The following is a 9,046-nucleotide window of genomic DNA, read 5'->3' on the forward strand; positions in this document are numbered from 1 at the left end:
CGCTTGATTTGGAACAAAACATCTCATGTTTGTTTTTGAAAATGGTTTGAAGATGCTACTCACAAGTAGGCTAAAACGTGAATTTTGCCACCAAACAAGGTGGGCTTAGAAAAACATGATGTGCCACTCTGCAAAGTGGGCTTAAAACTCACATTTTGATGAATTGTTCCAATTCAAACAATGAAGACTTCATCCACAGGCATTCATGCAGTTCAGTAATTAAGCAAATAGCCTCATGGCAAGCATGTTGTCATGGCAATCACTTACATGCATGCAAGGATGCTAAAGCATAAACACTCACAGTGTACTCTAAGCCAAAGAAAGAAAACTAGTTAGAAATCAATGCATGATCCTAGCTATGTTAAGATGCCTAATGCAACACATGCAAAATGCAGCTAAATAGGCTCGGGTATTCTAAGATGGAATATGAATGCTACAATTTGATACATGCATTCAAATAGGAATTGAAATACAATGTAGTTTGAATGATGCGCCGAGCCCAGTGCATGCAATACGAATGAATGATGCACATATGCAAGCATAAGGATGCTAATTGAAATATGTCCTAATCTAACCATTGAAAGTGGATAAGTAAAAAAGAGAAAGACGTGGGGTTGGAAGACATTCACACACACACGCACACTTATTACAACATTGTGCCCTCTCGACAGAGGGTCTGAATGGAAGAGTGCTAACTAGCTACGCTAATTAAGCTAACTATTACAAGCCAACTAATTAACTAACTATTCTAGCTAATTAATTACAACACAATTGAATAACTAGCTAATCTAGGCTAATTAGAATATTACAAACCAAATGAATTAATTAAACACTTTAACTAATTAATCACAACACTTGCATGAATGAAATAGCTAATTTATTCTAAGTTAACAAAAGCGATTAAATGGACTCAAGGATGAGGGACATGCATGCTCGGTCGGCTTCCTCCTGGAAATCCACTACCGTGCCTCATGATGCCTCTATTTTCACTCTTTTGGACTTCTGAAAATTGTGCCAACTTCCAGATTGCTTTTGATACCACTCAGGAATTCACTGGTGTTTGATTGGCCAGAGAGGATGGTAATTGGCCAATAATGATGGCCGGTCGGCAAGCTTTGATGGCCGGTCGACTGCTCTGGTGGCCGGTTGGCCACTTCTTCCTGTAATTTCTCCTTTTGCTGCAACAGAGCACAAAACAGAGGCATGGCTGTGCATTTACAAAAGAATGTGTGTGCAACCACACTCCTTATCATGTCTCAAGCTCAAAGGAGTGTAGTGCGCGGCTCTCAAGCCACCAAGCACGCTTCTCGATGCATGATGGCCAAAGAGTCAAGTTTGCACAATGTTGATAAATGCATAAACAAGACTCGATGAACCTCCACCTTATCATACATGATCAAAGGTGTCGGTGACTTAAGGAATGAGGCACGTTTCATCACTTTGAGTATGAAATGTCCCTCGTTCCTCGTGTTTGGATTAACGTCCGATCCAAACACAACGCAATGTAGCACACATGCAAACAACATGCTCATCTACCAATGCTAAAGTGGCATGCACAAGGCTCTATCATGTAAGCAACCCATGCAAGGCATGTTAAGGAGCTAAGGCATAAAAGCTAGTGAAGTATATTACACACGAGGCATGCACTATCAATCTTGAATGGTCAAACCACACATGGACAGACCTAATATACTTCAAAATAGTGGCCAAAACTCAACAAAACTTAGGCACGAAAAGCAAGGAATGCATACTCAACTTATGGCTCTCTTAAACGCAATTAAAGAGTGATAAACATGAGGGTATGACAAGGTTATATGCTCTGAAATCATATGCCAAATGATGACAAAAAATGTGACCATCACAAATATAGCATGCTAAAGTGCCCAAAACTCAAGACTAGCTAAGGCACTTACACCGTAGCCACACAAGGCAAGCCCCAAAGGGCCAAGATCACTCGAAATAGTCCCAAGTTAGATCAAAACAATGCCAAAACATGCATGGAGTAGAGCTAACACATGTTAGAATGGGAGGCATAAAACATGATGCATGCAAGGCCAACGAGTAGATTACACTACACATACCAAAACCAAGCATGAGGTGACTTCACCAACAAAAATCAGAGTTGTAACATGGTAAAATAACACCAAGGGATAGTATTTCTTTAACTTGTCCATGTTGATTGGCTGGGAGAACTCAAGGCCATCTAAATCCATCAGAACGACAGCTCCACCCGACGAGATAGACCTGATGATGTAAGGGCCAGTCCAATTGGGTCTGAACTTGCCCCTAGGGTCGTGGATGGGAGCTCGGTTGTCTTTGAGCACTAGATCCCCCTCTTTCAAATTCCTGGACTTAACCTTCTTGTTGAAAGCCCTGGCAATTCTTCGTTGATAGCCCTAGACGTGATACAGTGCTTTCAACCTTCTTTCATCAAAGAGCATGAGTTCTTCAAACCTGCTTTGCTACCAATCTGCCTCAACTATCTGACACTTAGCCAATACCCGTAATGACGGAACCTCAACTTTGATAGGCAGAACAGCCTTCATCCCATAAACCAAGGAATACGGAGTTACCCCAGTAGAAGTTTGAATTGAAGTCCGATAGCTCCAAAAAGCAAATAGAAGCTTATCTGGCCAGTCCCTGTAGGTTTCTACCATCTTCTGCAGAATGTGCTTGATGTTTTTGTTGGCGGCCTCAACTGCCCCATTGGTTTGCGGCCGATATGTAGATAACTTATGAAAAGCCACGTTGTACTTCTCCAACAAGCGATCACCCCCTTCTTGAAGTGGGAACCATTATCCGAAATAATCTCATTCGGGACCCCGTAGCGACAAATAATGTTGTTCCTGATGAACTTAGCGACATGCAATGCCTTCAACACCGTGTAAGATTGGGCTTCAACCCACTTCATGAAGTAGTTTATCGCTACCAGAATGTACTCATGCCCGTTGGACCCCTTCGGAGTGACAGCCCCAATTACATCAATCCCTCAGACTGAAAAAGGCCATGGCGAAGTCATATTGTACAGCTTCGATGGCAGAATGTTCATGCGATTTGTAAGGATCTGGTATTTATGGCATCGCCAAACAAAGCCAATACAATCCTCCTCCATAGTTGAGCAGTAATAACCCTGCCTAAGGATCTTCCGGGCTAGCATCACCCCACTCATGTATGCTCCGCACTCTCCTCCATGGATGGCCTCCATCAGGTGCTTGGATTCTTCAGCATCAACGTATAGCTTATGCATCCCGAGATGACCCCTCTTGTACAGTTTACCCCCGCAGACGATGAACTGAGTAGCCATTCTTCGAATTGCCCTCTTATCTTTGGCATTTGCCCTTGGTGGATAAGCTTCCTTCTCCAAGAAGTTCCAGATGTCGTAATACCAGGGGTTCTGATCTTGTACCTCATCTATGGCAGCAATCAGCTCGTAGGCCGGCACAAATTTCTGTTCAATGATGATCGGACGCATCCAGACTCCGAAAGGGATGTCTATCATAGAAGATAGACTTGCTAATGAATCGGCGAACCTGTAATTCTCTCTTAACAGATGGGCAAAATTCAGTTTCTTAAACCGAGGAATCAGAACGTCCAAGGTCTGGTGATAAATTCTCATCTTTTCTTCTTTAACTTTCCAATCTCCTTTAGCTTGAGATACAACAAGGTTCGAGTCCCCGATGACATCCAACCGTTTTGCCCCTAGTTCTAGGGCGGCTTCCAATCCAGCAATACATGCCTCATATTCTGCCTCATTGTTTGACACTTTGAACCGGAGTTTGAATGCTAAGGATATGCAGAAATTGTCAGGTGCTATCAACAACACCCCTATCCCATACCCATATTGGTTTGACGCTCCGTCAAAGTACATCGTCCAAGTCTCTTCTTCGACATGCAGAATGGCCTTATCTGAGAACAGATATTCTACTACTTCAGCCCCTTTAACTGGGAGGTCGGCTAGGAACTCCGCACCACTCTCCCTTTCACTGACTTGCGCATCATGTACTTCAAATCAAATTCGGAAAGTAGAAGCAACCAATGGGCCAGCCTACCCGTAAGTGCTGGTTTCTCAAAGAGATATTTGATGGGATCTAATCTTGAAACCAGTATTACAGAGTGTGCTAACAGATAGTGCCTCAATTTCCTGGTAACCCATACTAAGGCCAGCAAGCCTTCTCCAGCGGAGTGTAACAGGTCTCGTTATCCAGCATTTTCTTGCTCAGGTAGTAGATAGCCTTCTCCACTTTGTCCTCAGACTCCTGTGCAAGCATGCAGCCCATTGTCGTTTCGGTCACTGATAGGTACAAAATCAGCGGTTTTCCCAGCTCAGGCGGTGACAACACAGGTGGGTTCTGTAAATATTGCTTGATCTGCTCGAAAGCAACTTAGCATCGGTCGTCCCATTGAAACTTCTTTCCTTTCTTCAGGAGACCAAACAGTGGTTCACTAGTCAAGGTTAATTTTACAATAAACTATCTTATGAATTGCACTTTACCCAGAAAGCCTCGCACCTCCTTCTTAGTCCTCGGTGGTGGCATTTCTAAGATAGCCTTAATTTTGGAAGGATCGACCTCGATACCCCTTTGTGTGATCAAGAACCCCAGTATTTTCCCTGCTGTAACACCAAATGTACATTTTCGAGGATTCAGCCGCAGCTGATACTCTCTGATCCGTTGGAAGAATTTCTGTAAGGTGGTGTAGTGGCCCTTTCTTTCCTTAGACTTGACAATCATATCGTCCACGTACACCTCAACCTCTTTATGGATCATATCGTGCAAAATCGTGGTCGCAGCCCGTTGATACGTGGCCCTAGTGTTCTTCAAGCCAAACGGCATCACCCTATAACAATAGGTTCCCCACGACGTGGTGAAAGCAATCTTTTCCCTGTCTTCGGGTGCCATCAAAATCTGATTGTAGCCTGAAAACCCATTCATCAACGAGAGCAGCGCATGCCCAGCAGTGAAGTCCACTAATTCATCGATATGCGGCAGAGAAAAGTCATCCTTCGGACTGGCTTTGTTCAAATCCCTAAAGCCCACACATACCTGGATTATGCCATCCTTCTTCGGCACCGGAACTATATTGGCCAACCAAGTTGGATACTCAGATACTAACAGGAACCCTGCTTCGATCTGCTTGGTGACCTCTTCTTTAATTTTTAGAGCCCAGTCCAAGCGGATCCTTCAGAACTTCTGCTTAATAGGTCGGGCCTCTGGGTCAAGAGGGATCCGGTACTGTACAATCTCAGGATCGATTCTAGACATGTCTTCGTAGGACCACGCGAAAACATCTTTGAAATCTTTTAATAAAGTGACTAAGTGCTTGCGCTCCTCCGAAGACAACGTGGACCCGATCTGGACCAGTCGTAGGTCCTTCTCAGTACCAACATTAATTGTGGTGATTTCATCAACCAAAGGTTTTACAAACCTCTCATGCTCTTGATTAAAAAAATATTTCAAAACCGGAGGAATTTCTTCCTCGTCGTTTTCAACAAAATTTTGAAAGTCTTGATTAATGCAATAAATTAAAGGCACAGAAAAGTACTCGGAAGCCACAGTCGTACCATTCTCATTAATAACATCCAGTCTGTCTGAACCTTCGGTTACAACAGACTCAAAGGAAAACGAAAAAGACGACCTGGACAGGACAGTGGCATCCAGGTTATCACCCCCAGGAATACCAGACTCAGACTCAGAAGTCAAAAAATTTTATATGCTCTTGTTCCGGTTATTAGGCTAGCATTACTATGTGATGCACACACCTACAATTATAGACTAAATTGGCAAGAATTTGAACACTTGATTCATGTTTCTTTTGAAAATTGTTTCGAATATGTACCACTTTTAAAAAGAAGTGATCGCATATGAACATTTACTCAAATTATTTCAATTCAAGCAACAAGCTTTCATCCACAGGCATTCAAGCAATTATAGCACTTAAGCAATTAGCCTCATGGCAAGCATACTAGACATGGCAACAATCACATACATGCGATATGCTAGAGCGAGTAAAGGCTCACCTAGTACTCCAAGCCAAAAGAGAAAATGAGTTAGAAAAATGCATGATTCCTAACTTATGCAATATGACTAGTGCAACATATACAATATATAACTAACAGGCTTGGCTACTAATATGGCATATGAATCAATTTGATAGCATTTGCTCTAAGCATGTATTCAAAGAAGTATTTAACTAACAATGTAAGTTAGAATGATGAACCAAGCCTCGGTGCATGTAAGACAAGTGGATGCAAACATGAAGTATGCTAAACAAAACATGATGTCCCTAAACTAACCATCATAAGCTAGTAAATAGAAGAGAGAAAGACATGGGATTGGAAGACATACATATTATTACATTGCGCTCTCACGAAAGAGAGTCCGAATAAACTAACTAGCTAACTAGCTAACTAGCTAAGCTAAGCTAATTAAGCTAACTATTACAAAACAATATAAATAATCAACCAAACTACTTAACTAATTATTACAACAAATGAATTAACTATTCTAGTTAACTAAAATAATTACAAGACGGAATCAAATAATTAGTTAACTAACTAAGTAATTACAACACTTTACCAAATTAACTAGCTAAAACTAATTAATTACAATAAATATCTAAGATAAATATTTAAACTTAAACATGCTCGGTACGCGAGGAATGTTCATGCGCGTGCTCGGTTTCCACCTGAAAAGCCACTGTTTTGCTTCTGAATGACTCTGTTGCACAGTTGAACACATACACTTTTGTCCACTTCCATAATAACTTTGCTCTGCTCAAACAACACACTACTGAATTTTGCATCAGTGGTCGGCTAGCCAAAAGTGAGGGCCTGCCGACCACCAATGATAGCCGGCCGCCCATCAAAGCTGGCCTGCCTACCATGGAAAGTGGCTTGCCGGCCACTGTTGCACAGTTCATCTTGCTACAATAAAGAACAAATAGAGTATGCACGGGGTATTCTCAAGGGTTATCTGCACAACTCACCCCTCCTTATCATGAACAAATCAAAGGAGAGACAAAACTTGGTCCACAAACCATCAACTCAAGCAATTTCGTTGCATGACAACTCTTGAACCAAAGTGTGCAAATTCAATAAATGCAACAAAACAAGACACAAACCTCCTTCCTTTGATGAATTTGATCAAGGGAAGTGGTGACTTGGATACTTGAACCATTTCATCAGTAATGGGTATGAAATGCCTCAAGTTTCCATGTGCTCAATTAACGTCCGATTAAACACAAAATCAAATTCTTATCTTGTATCATTTTAGTCCCATTTTAATTACTTCATTTTAGTTACCAACCATCCTTTAATTAATTGAGTCCAAGGGGTGAATTTAAGTCCTTTAATGGAAAAAAGGCTCAAACCGAGTGTTGTCTTGGGCATGAAAGAGACATCATACCGTTGGTAATGAACTCCTTAAGGGATTAAATCATTAAGCATGACATCTCAATCTCATGCTTTAAACAAACAAGTTGTTTAAACCACTTTTAAAGAAAAACAAAAGCCAATAAAGGAGGGATGTTGCAGAGGTGATTAAGAGTGATCACAAGTATGGAAAGCCATAAATAAATGCAATCAACTCAAATAACATGGTGTCTAAGACCTAGAACATCAAACTCATGAGGACAATTGCACTATAAGCATGCCAAACAAAGCTCAAATGCAACTATCAACCAAAAACAGTCTACAATTGTTGAGTTGAAAAAAAAAAAAAAAAAGAATTCATATGTAGGTCATAATAGGTAGATTTATTGTTCAACAAGTACTATAATAATTAATGATATTTTTATCAAATACTATTAAAAACGTCACTAATTGTTAATTTTTAGCGACACAAAAAATGTTATTAATTATAACCTTAGTTACAATTTTAAAAAATTATCAAAAAATGTCACTAATTTTTAACTTTCAACAACAGTTTAAAAAATTTGTTATAGAAAAACGTTACTAATTGTAAGTTTTAGCGACAATTTATAAAAATAGTGACAAAAAAAATTACTAATTATCATTTTTTAGCGACATATGCAAAAAATCGTCCCAAAAAATTGTTTTAGCTAACAATTTTACTAGGATTTATTTTCAATAGGACTTGATGAAAATTAAGTCCAACTATTAAGATCTATTGGTAATTTATCCAAAAAAAAAAAAAAATTTGTTTGAGAGCTAGGTGTTTGACCTTCTTGAGTAATTTTTTACTTTAAAAAAAATTATTTTTTTATTGACTTATTAATTTTTTCAACTGAAAAATCAAATTTCAAACACCAACTAGCCTCGTTTGGCAATCTTCTATTTTAGTCAAAAGATTTTAAAAATTATTATAAGTTGTCACATCACTCTTTTCACTTTTCTACGTATCTTTTAGTAAAAAGTCAAAAAATTACTAAACAGTTATTAAAATAGCATGTTCCCAAATTAAAATAGCCTGCACATCTTCAAAATGTTTTGATTTGTGCGATATACTGTACGCAATTGATTTTGTCAATTGCTTCAAAATTCAAAAAGAAAAAGGCTAAAAATGAATAAGCAAAAAACAAAAGTAAAAAATATCCCTTTCTCAACTTTTAGGCTTATCAATCACACACACTAAATATGGCAGGTACAATAATCACTATTGTAGACAAGCCCGCGGGGGACCTCGCCACAGCTCGGACTCGACTTTCGTCGTCACGGTTCTTAATCTGAACCAAAGAGTCCAAATCCGGCAAATCGTTTTTGAGAAAACTGTTTTGTTTGAAAGAAGTGCCAAACATGGACTGCTTTGCCAGATACAGAGTCGCCACCTAAATATTTTATTTTGGGAAATTTAGGAAACCCTGACTCGGTGCCAAAAGGCCACGTGTCCGTCATCACCAAAGTTGCCTCGGCTCGGGAACTTGGGTACGATTGGGGAAGGTCACTTCGTGAGCACCCCCGCTCGCCCGGTCATAGACCGGCCTCTACTAACCATGATATCAATTTTTGAAAACATTGTGAGTTCTTATTCCGGTTTATTAGCCTAGGTTACTATGTGATGCGCACAGCATACAAGTATAGACTGGATCG

This window comes from Camellia sinensis, chromosome 15, assembly GCF_055761805.1.
Source record: "Camellia sinensis isolate YWXY chromosome 15, ASM5576180v1, whole genome shotgun sequence".
Classification (NCBI taxonomy): Eukaryota; Viridiplantae; Streptophyta; class Magnoliopsida; order Ericales; family Theaceae; genus Camellia; species Camellia sinensis.